We start from the raw sequence: 15418 nt of genomic DNA, 5'->3' as shown, positions 1-15418 counted from the left end.
CAGAGCGTAACCTCTCAGACGACAGGCAAGGTATACAAATTAATAACAATTTAAATCTTCTTAATATTGTCATTCCATTGTGATTAAGTAAAATATTACTTGTGAGATACTAAAAAAAAATTATTATGATAGTGGCCTATTAATATATGTAACTTAGAGGGTAGATGTTACGATATGTCTTGTTAGTTATCGTAGTCATACCCCTAAATTTTGCTCAAACTAGGTAAACTTTGTATTCAGACTTTGTTTCTGACCAGCTTCGGGTGCAGGGGGTTGGAACTGAACCCCCTGAAGAAACTCTACCGCCCCCTCGAACAAAATAAAATTTATATGGAAAATATATACTTTTACCAGTATCCGTCAGTCCCCGGAAAAAAAATAGTTACCACCCCCACCCCACCCTCGAGAATTTAAGTGCCTCCCCCTTACTGGAGAGAAAACGGCTTAAGGAAGCACAGGTCACACAGACTGGTGGCCGGAAAGAACCGCAACGGAAAAAAGCGCAACGGAAAAAAACGCAAAACAAAAAGCGCAACGGAAAAAAGCGCACACGGAAAAAAGCGCAAAGAGAAAAAAGATTTGAATACATGTTTAGTATTCATACTGACAGAAGAAAACGCTTTCATTCCATTGTTTGTGTTACAATTCTTTTAGAATACACGGCTGTTTTTCCATTCTTTTTTTGGTGAGGTCTAGTATATACACATCGTACATGACCTACTTTTCTTACTATATACTTAGTGTAGTCTACAGAGTTAGTGTTTTTAGTATTCACAAATAATATTCATTCTCAACTTAAATGTTATAAAAATGTTATGATTATGATGTGTGTTTTATCAGGGTATTTTTGTGCGAATGAATGTTGGTGCGAGAGATATAGCGAATGCATGTTTGAAGACTCGGAAGAAAGAGAGTGCGATAGAAACGGGTTGTTATAGAATGCAAGCTTGGGACTAGGGAGCATGTACGAGATACTCCGTGTAATGCCAATATCAAGGATAGTTTTATGTTTATTTATCCGAGAATAGTCGTTGAATAAATAGTGAACAAGAAAAAAATAGACGTTGTGTCAAGCGATTATCGCCTGTATCGTGGTGATGTGAATGCACATGGTAGTGGTATGCTTTAAGTGGTAGTATATCGCGTCAGGTTAAATACAACACTCTCACAGCAGCCCTAACAATCATGTATAAACGTGTCATCTAGTCCTTATAGGTCTTTGTGCGAAAATGGCTCTTTGTGCATTTTTCGGTGTGCACAGTTTTCCGTGTGTGCTTTTTTTCTGTTTGCTTTTTTTTTCTGTTTTTGCGCTTTTTTCTCTTTGCGCTTTTTGTCGTTGCGCTTTTTTCAGTTTGCGTTTTTTTCCGTTTGCGCTTTTTTCTGTGTGCGCTTTTTTCCGTTTGCGCTTTTTTCCGTTTGCGCTTTTTTCTGTTTGCGCTTTTTTCTGTGTGCGCTTTTTTCTCTTTGCGCTTTTTTCCGTTTGCGCTTTTTTTTGTTTGCGCTTTTTTCCGTTTGTGCTTTTTTCCGTGTGCGCTTTTTTCTCTTTGCGCTTTTTTCCGTTTGCGCTTTTTTCTCTTTGCGCTTTTTTCTGTGTGCGCTTTTTTCTCTTTGCGCTTTTTTCTGTGTGCGCTTTTTTCTCTTTGCGCTTTTTTCCGTGTGCGCTTTTTTCTCTTTGCGCTTTTTTCCGTTTGCGCTTTTTTCTGTTTGCGCTTTTTTCTGTTTGCGCTTTTTTCTCTTTGCGCTTTTTTCTGTTTGCGCTTTTTACTCTTTGCGCTTTTTTCTGTGTGCGCTTTTTTCTCTTTGCGCTTTTTTCCGTGTGCGCTTTTTTTCGTTGCGCTTTTTGTTTTGCGCTTTTTTCCGTTGCGCTTTTTTCCGTTGCGGTTCTTTCTGGGAACCCACAGACTAGACCTGACGTCTATAATCTCGAACCATATCCTACTTTTAGTCGCTTAACCTCAGACATGTTTCTTTCAGAACTTTTTCTCTTGGGTTAATTACATTTTCGTGGGTGCGGATTAACTTCTCATTGTGATGGGGGGGGGGGGGGGGAAGGAGGCTGACACTGGTAAAACTATATATTTTCCATATGAATTATATACGTTCTATATAAATTCTATTTTGTTTGGAGGGAGGTGGTAGTTTGACGTTCTTGGGGGGGGGGGGGGGGGAGACTCTGCCAACTAACAAAAATGAGGCCTGAAAGAAACTAATGCAGACCACTTTTAAGATTAGACAAAAAAATTAGGCGGTAATGTTAGTTTCTTTACTATCAAGTATTTATAACGTCATTATGTGGCCTACGTAGGTCTTTCTTTTTTATTATTTAATTTTACTATTATACAATCGATCTTGAGTGGTCTGTGGTGCAATCCAGAGGAAATTCCCATCAAGCTATGTGGTAAAATTCACCAATAACTTCAATTGGTTGATTCGTACTTTGGCGATTCCCTACCCAATAGTCTTTTGACTTTGAGATGGACATCCCATAATTCTGGGGTCGCATAAATATCAGGAATGTTCTTCTCTCGAGGCAGTTGACCAGACATTTTACAGAGTGAGAATGCCTTGTACGACGCCATGTTGTATTTCATAAGTTAAGAACCTTTTTTCCTTAATTACATGTGCATTAAGTATTTTTCTGTGCTTAATTTAAAATCTAGTAGGTTGTGTTGATTATCTAAGTGCCATATCCTGTGTTAATAGTTACCTTGTGTTATTCTTCAACTCGAAAGTTGGGTCTTGCATTATTTGTATATTTATAATATTTTACATAGAATCTAGAGTTTATTGCTTGGACTTGTATACACTTTAAAAGGTTGTAAATTGATTAAAAGTGTTATTAGTTACAGGAGTTCTTCGTGTTTTTCCCCTAGACGTTAGATACGAGTTCACGGAGAGTTTTTGTTGTCTGGAACTCTTTTAGTTTCGTAAGTCATCAGTCTACAACCATCCACAAGAATTCGGTACGTGCGTTATCTTTACCAGTGGTAGAGTAGCGACGTAATAATTAATATTGTGTATTTTTTCGGCATTGAATTTTTAACTCAATTTTTACTGTAGAAGAAGTCATTTTATAATGTGTAATTTTGCGGCTTTATAATTGAACACATTATTTCGTATCGTTTTGAAAATGCTCTATACGTAAAATGGGACGTCACGGTCTTTCCCTACGCAACTTTTAAATTTCATTGTGTTTTATTCTCTAAAGCGTTCCGGACAGACACAGAAGCGAAACTATAGAGTCCTTGCAAACACGTGACCTAAATCACGTGATACCTACGCCCGCCGCCACAGTGGTGTACACCAGACGTAAACACAATCAGCTGTTCACCAGCACTGGACGTGTTCACCAGCGCTGGACGTGTTCACCGTATGTAAAGAATCACACCCGCGGAAAAGGAAAAATATGTTTAAAAACTTGAACTCTTAGGAATTGAAGATCCTTATACTGTTATTGACAGTTTCGTGGATAATATAAATATGTGGCCAAAATTTCTAAATAAAAATACTGTTAGTAATACCGTTTGCGTTTAGAGTTTAAGTAGACGAATCTGATTAATGAAGTAATATATTATAGGTTATCTACTGTGGCAAACGTGAGACCACTTAACTCCTACAAAACCCACACTACAACGACTAATATATTCCATGGGTAATAACCAATCTGGGTAGCATGTTATACAATTTAAGACCTTATAATCCAGCAGGGAAGTGATCAGACACATTAATACTGATGTTCAACCCTCATGGTGGCCAGCCGCCACCTGTATCTAGCCCACAATAAAACGAAAGAGGAGTCTGCCCTGCCCTCCCCTGAAAATGTCTCACCTCCATGATACCCAGCCCCACAGAGATAGTATTTCTTTTATAATTTTGACCCTCAGGGCCCAGCAGGGAGAACAAAGGGGAAAGTCCCACTGCTCTCCCCTCAACATTTCTCACCTCGATGTCATGTTATGTCATTTATAGCACACATGGCTTATCAGGGGAAAGCATTAAGGCATTAAGAATCTTAACTCTGGACAGCTACACACTAGTATACTAGCTACACACTAGGTGCCTACTGTAAACTACTAGACTGTAGGCCCTATGTAGACCTGCAATTGTATCAATTGTAGACTGGGTCCAATGTTATTATTCTAAACCATCTCACTTATAATGTTTCTAGATTGATTTGTTTCTTTTATAAACAGTGGATTTTAAAAAAAAAATTAGCCTAATCATTAACCAAATAATAATAATGTGGTTATTTGTTGTTGGCTGGTATGATCTAGATTGTACTACTAGGCTACAAAAACTTAGTAGACCAATTACTAGATATGAATTTGAATTTAATTAAACTCAGTCCAGTATCAGATACATATTGCTGTAAAAGACAACAAAGTAGGTAGGCCTTAGTAATTTATTGAAGCCTTCTACTACAGTAATATCAACTACATGCTTGTATACAGTTTTTACAATTTAAGTAGCAGATTCTAGATCTAAGTCTAGTCATACAATCTATTTCAATTTCAGAAAATTTCGTTTGCTAAAAAAATGATTAGATTATAGAGCGAGATTTTAGATCTTAGAGACAATTAAATGCTTTATTAGGCGTATAATAGTATTATGACTACTTTTGATTTATTATGGGTGTATTTTGAATCGAATGTAGATCTAAATTTTGTAATTAAATTTAAGTAAAGAAGTAGATTCTAGATTCTATGTCTACCCAGCGGAGTCAGTCACCCTAAATCCAGAATCTAGATCTGTGGTCCGAATTTTGTTTACGCCATGTTTAGAGCTAGATTCTAGATCTAGATATTAAAACACTATTATTAGGCCTACTATTAGATCTTATTCTTCTTATTATTACTTTTGACTTTGTCTTTTATTAATAGTTATCTTTTATAATTAAAATGAAGTTTATTATTTTACTGTCCTTACCTGAAACAAAGTATCGAGAACTGCATTTGATCAGATTCGTCTACTTAAACTCTAAACGCAAACAGTATTACTAACAGTATTTTTATTTAGAAATTTTGGCCACATATTTATATTATCTACGAAACTGTCAATAACAGTATAAGGATCTTCAATTCCTAAGAGTTCAAGTTTTTTAACATATTTTTCCCTTTCCGCGGGTGCGGTTCTTTACATACGGTGAACACGTCCAGCGCTGGTGAACGCGTCCAGCGCTGGTGAACAGCTGATTGTGTTTACGTCTGGTGTACACCACTGTGGCGGCGGGCGTAGGTATCACGAACGGACGTGACGTCATATGAAAGGACTCTATTGTAGTGATATCGTAGTTACGTCCCTTGTATACAAAGTGTTTACCGTGTACCTGATGTGTATCTTTGAGTTAGTTAACTACAGATAGACCCAGAGAAAAGATGTGCTGACCTGTCTAATAAAAGGAAATAACGATCTTAACTGTGCTTAAATAATGTAACAGTAGATAAAAATGCGCAAAATGCATACCTAATTATTATGATGATTTCCATTTTAGTATCAAAATTATTTTTTATGAATTATATACATATAAGCGTATTTACAATTCACATAGTATTCTACAAGTATTTATTAATTACAAAAATAGTCCGTTTTTTCAAATGGGTGACAATGAAAAAAAAATCTAAAATGCATTAAAAAGTAGGTGCATTGCTAAAATGTCACTAAGCTTCAGAGAAAAATGTAATGTTTTATGAATGTAGGACTACGCTTTTTCTTGAATAAAAAAATTAATTTTGATTTTGACAACTTAAAACGCATATTTTAATTAAAACACCTATATATATATATATATATATATATATATATATATATATATATATATATATATATATATATATATATATATATATATATTACAAATTAACGCATATACTACGAAGGAAATAAGTTACACATTGCATTAAAATGTGCACAAAATACATTTTTATTTTTTTAAAATGCAACATAAATTTTTAGCTAATATATGATTTGCAACATCTTAGAAATAGTTATTCGTGGAACAATTGTTAAAACTCAAAACGATTTTAACAAAATTTAATTTATTTTATATAATTAATACCACATTATACGATTATTGGTTACACATTATGCTAAGTTTTAAATTTGTTGTCATATATTATTATGTATGGACATTTTGGAAAATGTTGGGATATACGTTGCAATTAGTTGGTTGCATTCATCCTGCTTCAAAACCAAATATTTTATTATGTTTTTTGTTGTTTTTTCAAATTGTATTATTTGTAAAAATGTTATTTAACTAATTTACTAACAATTTATTGTATTCATTTTATGTGTTTGTTAGTGAATTTTACATCATTTACACAAAAATAATTTCCTATACGTCTTTGAAAATTTCGGGCTTATTGTCACATAAATGAAAAAATTCACTGAAGTGTTTAGTTGATATATTAGTTTTAAAATGCGATCAATAATCCACATTATATTAAAACCCAATGCAACGCGAGTAGCTATAATCACATATACTAATATAATCATAAACAGGCATACAGTTAAAGTTGATCAAAGACACTCTGCTGAGAAAACACCTGTGGTCAAACACCCTATGATCAAACACCTTATGGTCAAAGCACCGCTATGGTCAAAGGCCCGCTGTGGTCAAACCCCTTATGGTCAAAGCCCCTATGGTCAAAGCACCTGTGGTCTAAGGTCCGCGCACCCAATACTGGGATAAAAACGGCATATATGATTAAGAACACATCGTTGTAAATAATAAAAGTGTAATTATAATCCTTTAAAAATACCCCCTTGACAGCTGCAGTGAGCGTTCCATTTACTTCAACGAAGTACAACCATACCAGTGTATACATAAATGAACGTGGTATATACAGTACAGCTGTAAATGCAAAAACAGTGACCACGATACGCTTGACACGAAATGTTGTAAGTAATCTCGAGGCAGCAAATGGAAAAATTACTGCTATCATTCTCTCTACAGCTACTAAAGCAGCAACTTTGACACCAAGCGCACTGATTCCATCCGAGTATATACACCATAAAATATGAATACATCACAAATGATGTCATGTTATCAAATCACTTCAAAATGCGGCAAAGTTGATAGAACAGTTCGGTCAATGAAAAAATATCCGACACGGCCAAAGATAATAAAACAATATTTGTTGTTTTACAACCCGTTTTAAATAATAATCACAAAGTTGAGAATGTTTCCTACAAAAACAGTCACACACAGAAGGGTAATGATGAAAAAGTTAAATGTCATATCTATATAATATACCACTTTGTCTGGAGCATCATAAACGTAAGTTTCTGAATTTGTAACTGTTATTTTGTTCATTGTAGTAGACACTTTTGTACCTTTGGTTGTTTACAACAACTTTTTAAAGTATATATATATATATATATATATACATCAATTCATATTTATTTATCAAATTACGAGTTATAATATAAAGTTAGCTCATTAAATATTTTTTAGAAAATATGATATGGTATAACAAAGTAAATCGTGTCTGCTCCATATCCGGATTAAATTCGTAGACTAATGTTCTGTCTGTCTGCCGCTTGCAGTGTGGGCCTTTATTAGGTCATATTAAACTTGTTGGGATGCATAAAGAAGGTTACATAAATACTAAACAAAAATTATATTACTCGCAATGAATAACATTATAACAGGGTTATAAACTTTAAAAAATGTAATAACATAAATGTAGACGATTAGAAGAAACACGGTATTAAAAATAAGAAAGAAACACTAAGTGAAAACTAAGATTTAGTTTAATTTAAAGGTAATTTTAAAAAAAAAATGTTTTATTTTGTAATACAAAACCAACAGTTTACATTTGGCAAACGCTGTTGATCAATACATGTTTAGGAACTTTAAAACTTGAATAACTTTTTGGATCCAAAATCTTTTGAAACTCTGGACATAGGGGCCTATCTGGGAAAAAAATGCATTTTAGGTAAAGAATTCTGTAATAGTAAAATAAAGAAGTATACAGAGTTCGTCCTTGTTTTGTATTTCTCAATACGCTATGAGTACAAATCATTTCATCTACTTAAATAACAAGAGCAAAATTTAAAAATCAATCTTTACTCAATGACTTACACCAATCAGCAAACCATGTATGCGTTAGCCCATATATTCGTGTTTATGTCATACTTGTTCCCAGCTGCGACAAGGTGGTTACAGTATGTTTGGCTGACATAAGTGTATCTCAAGCATGTATGATACGCAGCGCAAGACATAAAACAAGCCTGCAGATGAAAATCTTGGATGTAAAATAAAATCTCCCTTCAACACTATATAACTCTATTTCACATTATTATTATTTTCAATATTAGCTGTATTTTGTAATAAATATGTTATATAAACAAAACATGAATAAACATTATCTCCAATGCTGTTTTGAGGAAATTCTACACTGAATGGCATTGTAACTGCAAGATGCTCGGTTTTGCTTCTTTTACCTTAACACAATACATGAGCTATGGTTATGTTTGCAGCCAGCTCTAATTGCTGAAGCTGTTTTAACAATTTTTATAATACTCACTTGTTACAAAATGTGATAACAAATACAAAACTTGATTTTATTGACTCTTTTTGTTCAAGTGTTTCTTTATAAATCTAAGGTTATAATTAAACCCACATATAAACTGCGGTAGATTATTCTGTGAATCATCATCTTTATTTCCCGTTCGTGCCCAAGACATATGGGGCAGATAAAGTAGAGTTCTGCTTCAAAGACAACGGCATATGCAGGGATAGCGTGGCCAGCAATATGACCATACGCCTAAATACTCTTAAATTAAAATTTAGTAAATAATCAGAATAGTGATGGTGATAATAAAATAATAATATGTAGAGTTTAATGGGTTTTTTATCGTGTGATAGAGTTGTTCGCTGAATCCCATGTCAAACTTCAGTATTTTAGCCAGCTCTGTGCATTTTTTCTTGGATTGTTCTCTGAATCATTAACATCGGGGTTCCGCTCTGATGCATCTCTAGCAATGAAGAATTTATACTCCATTGGAAATAAAGTATAAAGTATTTCTTGAACTGGCATGTCTACTCTTGTCAGTCCACTTGTCTTTTGTTTTTTCATACCATTATATTTTTGAAATTTTATAGGTTTATGTTAACGGAAGTCTGACTTTGTTTTCTCGTTGTTCTCTAAGTTCGGAACCGTAAAATATCGTGAAAAGACTGCTTTGACAATAGGGTAAGATATTATTTCAGTTTTGTGGTTAAGTTTAAATATTTCTCTTTAATTTTTTTAAAAATCGCAATTCGTTTTATAGTCACCTTAAAAGCTGTCTATGGTTTATTTTATAGCTAGCAAGGTTTTATCATCAGCGAAATCAAGTTTTTTAGACTCCGTATGAGTATCAAATCAATTAATTTGCATGACTCTACAAATACTATTATTAAGACATTCAAAAAACACCGGAATACTGTTAATCAAAAGAAACATAATGGTTTAGGTCGGGTTGTAACGAACTTTCAATCAGACTTTCGAAAATTTAAATCGAAACATAATTTTATTCCCAGACATTGTATACACTTATTTTACTAATATCGCAAACAAACGCATACATGTCGTAAAACAATGTGCGTAAAATACGTTACATATAAACATAACAGAATGCGCCATTCCATTGTACAATTTAAAAAAAAAAATTTCAAATCAAATGGGCTATGCATTTTTTAATCTGCAAAATGTCAATTTAACAGGTAATCTATCGTTTTAGGTACGTAAAATCGCCCGCGATAGGTTTGCCCTACGGATTACCCATTTACCTATAAGCATGCCAAAAAATAGCCAGATGTAAAGAGGGTAAGTCCCCTAAAATCCGTTTTCAAATTACCCTCTGTTTTTCCCATAAAATACGAAGATTATATAGGGAAGTACGACTGGTCAGTTTTGACCCATTTCCCGATTTTTCCCGGACATGGCGAGTTTGTTATGCCACTCCAAGGTGTTCTCCTACCACCTCACAAAATGTCAAGGGGGGTCGTCGGAGGAAATGTTTTTTCGTAATAGAGCTTATATAAAGAGAATTTCACTCGTGGTCACCTTTTAGCCCTCATCGAGGACTTTGAGTGAAACCGACAGGTTTGCCCTACGGCTAGGCCATTTACCTATAAGTATCCAAAAATTTAGCCAGATGTAAAGAGGGTAAGTGCCCAAAAATCCGTTTTCAAATTACCCTCTGTTTTTCCCATAAAATAAAAAGATTATATAGGGAAATACGACTGGTCAGTTTTGACCCATTTCCAGATTTCTCCCGGAATGGCGAGTTTTTTGTGACACCCCAAGGCGTTCTCCTACAACCTCACAAAATTTCAAGGGGGGTCGTCGGGGGAATTTTTTTTTTCGTAATATAGCCCATATAAGGCGCCGGCCAGTCTAGGTCAGTTTTGACCCCCTCTGCGTAGACTTTTCGGCAAACCGTCACCAGCCCTCGTGTTCTATCGCCCCAAGGCACCATCGTGCCAAATTTGACGCTCCTGCGGCGCCGGGAAGTGCCGTATCAGGCACCTGACCACTTTGCTTTATATATATATATATATATATAGATATATTTATCATTTAGAGTTCAGAGCTAGGGTTGGAGCTAATAAATTACAGTTGTGAATAACCTTCTGTTTTTATGTTAGGCTTTCACATATTCGTACCCATGGATCCAAGAGTTTTAACATAAAATTCCTCTAATATTTTAATCTGAGCTACTCTTTTTAACTCTGAAGGTGGTGAGTTGTCCAATGATGAAATAGCGAAAGTGAACAGAAATCGGGGTCCTATCGGATGTTGGTGATGAAGATTTGACTGACGTAGTTGAAGGTAACATATTATTATTCCCTAATGCATACTTTAATGCTTTGCTTGTAGATTAGCAAAGCATTTATTGTTTTGTATACAATTATTGCATAATTTATAATTAAATAATGTTATCTAAATATATTTCTACAGAGTATGCCCTATTGCGAATTGAGATCGCTGAATAATACATAGTGTTATGCAGTTTATTATGGAACTAGCCTACTTTTTATTACAAGCTTCTATTTAACTCACTTCCTCTCTCGTCAGTCTGTCGGTCTAGATCGAAACGCCCGAGCTAAATTGCAGGCATTTCTAACTGACAGATGCGGTTCGTAGTTGGTACGTATGTCAAGACATGAAGTCAATGCAACATGACATTCAATTTGACTTAATTAGTTGCCTAGTTAATGTTTTTTGCATTTATTAAAATTTTGACCAAATTAGTAGTCAGTACTATCCAACTACTTTGCACTATATTACACGCGTCATCTCGTTCAATAGCGCGTCATCACATTCAATAGGTGCGCAATGGTTTTTAGTCATGCAACTCTAGCGTAAATAAAACATGTAAAGTACTACAAAAATGTCATTAAAACGTTTTGATAACTAGCTGGTATGTAATAATACACTAACAATAGAAAATAAATTATTTACTACTATTTCAACTACTGTTTCTGTCTTTCCTGCATATGGAGGAAAAATGTGGTCAGAACCATGCCCTGCTGAAACAGGTGTTTTTAAAAGACAAAAACAACATAGCTTCCATTGAACAGCCGGTTTTTTAACGAAATCTTTTTAGTCTCTTAATCAGCAAGTGTATTTAATATGATATTGTGTTGACTAATACTGTATATAATTTGGTTTTAATTTTTCTAATACGTATTGATAGTATATGTTATTTTAAACAAGTATAAGCATAGACAGTAAAGAAAACAAAACTCCTTTTTTCATAGTCTTAACAATGTTTCATTCCAATGTTCTTGATCAATAAAATGTTTCTTTTCAAAAGTTTACGATACAGACTTTTTTAAAAGCTGAATTATAACTCATTTCTATACTCACTTTCCGTAGGTATAAGCATTTTCTTCAGGCATCTCTATGGTTTCTTCCCCTTTCACCTCCGAAGTAATTCATACAAAAATATAGAAAAACCAGTATCCGCTACCCATCCCCCACGCACACAAACCCCCACACCCTTGTCCGAACAGCTTTAAATGCTGCTCCCCGGAGATACATATCTAAAAGAAAAACCGGGTAGCTTTTTGTAAAGAGAAGAGAGCTAAAGTCACCAGAGTTGCACGTGTAATGGGTACCAATGACTAGTATAACGGGTACCAATGACTAGTATAACAATAAACAAAGAAATATTGCGACAAAGATTAAATGAATTACTTCATAAGTTAAATGTGCATTTTACCTTGTGTGTTTGGTCAGCTGTTGATATGCTGGTATAATCATCATAAGCAGAACATGGCGCTTAAAAAATATTAAATAAGCATGTTAATTTTTGCCTTTATACATGTACAAATACGGTTCCATGACAAATGATCTCAAGACAAATGATCTCAGACAAAATATCTCAGACAAAATATCTCACGGACAAATGATCTCAGGATAAATGATCTCAGGACAAATGATCTCAAGGACAATTGATCTCACGGACAAAAGATACCAGGACAAAATATATCAGGACAAATGATATCATGGACAAATGATCTCAGACAAAATATCTCAGACAAAATATCTCACAGCGAAATTTTAATAGTATTTACAATGATTTTAGTTGAACTTTTTTATTGACTGTTAATATGGTTTTGTTTACTTTTTTACGTATAATAATATTGAATAAAAAGAATTAGTGAAACCTAACAAACCACCAAAAGGTGTATTAAACAATTGTAGTAGCATTTGATTTGAAAAAGTAAAAATTAAAACAAACTTACTCTTTTAGCCTGAAAGGTATAATAAATGATAATGTATAAAATAAATAAAGTAACGGTAGCTATACAACATTAATTTTCATAACACGCGAAATATTTTTCAAAATGTGAATGGGTCTGAAGGTTCGTAACGTTAAACTATTGTTTTTATTACATCATCAACACAAACATAACGTGTACGTTTCTTTTCTGGTAGGTACATCGTTATGATCACACGACTCCATGACTATGTGGTCATCTATTGTGTGAACTCTTGCTCGACATGTCCTAATTTTACATTTCCATATCTCTTTGCCTGCTTATGACAACATAAATTCACCAGAAACCTTATGTCCTAATACCTTTCTGCGAGGTAACGAAAGAGACCATAGCAAAGCAATCACCATGAATACTGCGTTGTTTGATGCACACTACGACATACTTAGCTCCGCGATGACTGCTGTTGTTTAAATAAGCATTAGTCTCCTGATCACTAAGGTGTGACCGACGCATAATAATAGACTTTATATGCTAGTCGTATTGTCCATGGAGGGCGGATGCCTTTCCCCTAAGGCATGTCTCTGCCATCAAAGCGGGCGGCTACCTTGATACGAAGGTGTGTCTTTATTGTTATTCCATCCTCTTTGATCTAGTTTCGTCCACCTGACGTGGTAGGATTGTCTCATGTTTGGCAAGCCCAACTACTCTGTCTTTCGAAATTATTTCTTTAATCTTGGTATACTATATTACTAATACTTACCTTAAAATGTTTAGTGCAATATACCTATTTTATGCGGCAAACATTTCTTACAATTATTATATAGGCCTACAAACAATATTAAACATAGTAAACAAAACCATAAGACAGTCAATACAAAAATTTCAGATCAATTAAAATCATCCAATACACTATTAAAATTTAGGTGCGAGATATTTTGTCTGAGATATTTTGTCTGAGATCAATTGTCCGTGGTATCATTTGTCTTGATATATTTTGTCCTGGTATCTTTTGTCCGTGAGATCATTTGTCCTTGAGATCATTTGTCCTGAGATCATTTGTCTTGAGATCATTTGTCCGTGAGATATTTTGTCTGAGATATTTTGTCTGAGATCATTTGTCCTGAGATCATTTGTCCTGTCACCACAAATACACATGAATAAAGTTCATTTTCAGTATAATATTTGGTAGTTATATTGATCATTTATTTTTCTGACTCAAAAACCAATAAGATTTTATTTTATACATAAAAAGTAAATTTTTTAGACATTTACATGGAATAGCTAACCTGTTTCGTTTCGACAAGTCACAAAGCCAGCTCCACTTAATTCTATGTTAGTGTTAGTTACGTTTCCAGACAGTACAAACACTACAATTTTTTGGAACACCAACCTCATAGGTGTAACCATTACATAATAAATTTTCTTTACAAATATTAAAGCAAGCCTGTAATTTTAAAAATTAAAAGATTATTTTCAAACAATGTTATAACTCATTTTATACATAACATAATTAATAATTGTTTTTAAGTTCTAAAAGATTTACTCTGTAAACTATTATGTCTTATAAAGACATATAATATTACTGTGGTTTAGTTTGTATTAACTTTAGAAAACTGAGATCTATAAAATATTCCTTTAAATATGAAAACAAATTTAAGGTAAACATGTTTTGTCAACTAATCGAATATTTAATTTCATCGCTTTCAATTTTTTTTTTTGTAAAGTAATGTAGTAGGTACACTACATATGTTTGTTATAATTTCTAATTTATTTTATTTTGAAGATTACCTTGTGATCTGATGTCGTATAATCTACTGGTGTTTGTTTCTTGTAAGCATCACATGGTACTTTTAAAAACACATTTAAAATATTGAAGCACATACTCTTGTCCACAATATAATAATCATGCTGAATTTAACAAAAGCTTTGATTGTTGAACTCAACACAATATGAACAGTACAAATAAATCGATAAATTGATTTAAAAAAAAACACATTAAAAGTATTGATGCACATACTCTTGTCCACAATATAATAATCATGCTGAATTTAACAAAAGCTTTGATTTTAGAACTCAGCACAATATGAACAGTACAAATAAATCGAAAACTTGATTACCGTTTTATGAAATTTCATATGTAAGTATTACATAAAATGTATAGTTCTCAGGGGCGGAACTACAGTGCCGCCAGACCCAGGAATGCGGGGGGGGGGGGGGGGCCACGCCGTTTAGGGGGCCCACAGCCACCCATTATCATTTTTTTAAAGTTAAAATTAATTTTCTTGCATTTTTGAACTGATGGTTGTTTCGTTAACTTTACTAACTCTTGTATGTGAACACCAATTTTTTACCTATAAAACTCCACTGTATCCCCAAAACCCGTGATAGCTACACGCCTACCCACCCCTAACCTGTCGGTACTAAACATTCAACTAAACATAAACATCGACTTGAACATATCAACCTTTCACCCTCCCACTACATCGCTCACACAGCAATCAGTTCGTCAAACCCTCCCCCCCCCCCACCCACACACACTACAAATGGAAACACCTCAGCAGTCAGATAACACAGCACAAAATTTGACGCTTGGCTTGCCTTAAAAACACGCAGACACCCTCTCCACGCCCCGTCAGACACATCTACCCCCTCCCCCCTCTCCCTCTCTATCCATTTACCCTCAGACATGAAAACCCCACT

At 34.2% G+C, this 15418-nt stretch overlaps 1 long non-coding RNA gene across 1 annotated transcript in view; it reads right to left on the bottom strand.

Moving 5' to 3' along the window:
• Window positions 1-7795: 7795 nt before the first annotated feature.
• LOC131946746 (uncharacterized) overlaps window positions 7796-15418 on the bottom strand; it is a 12414-nt gene continuing 4791 nt past the window's right edge. Inside the window, exons 3-7 of the long non-coding RNA XR_009387773.1 lie at window positions 14507-14565; window positions 14005-14162; window positions 12217-12275; window positions 8084-8232; window positions 7796-7915 (exon numbers count right to left, since the gene is read on the bottom strand). This is a non-coding gene — a long non-coding RNA (uncharacterized LOC131946746). The remainder of the gene's footprint in view (window positions 7916-8083; window positions 8233-12216; window positions 12276-14004; window positions 14163-14506; window positions 14566-15418) is intronic.

Source organism: Physella acuta, unplaced genomic scaffold (genome assembly GCF_028476545.2).
Source record: "Physella acuta isolate Inbredline_101_S28 unplaced genomic scaffold, ASM2847654v3 ptg000570l, whole genome shotgun sequence".
NCBI classification, from domain to species: domain Eukaryota; kingdom Metazoa; phylum Mollusca; class Gastropoda; family Physidae; genus Physella; species Physella acuta.
Note: the sequence above shows the minus strand (reverse complement) of the source record. Positions and strands in the feature narration are given on the sequence as shown.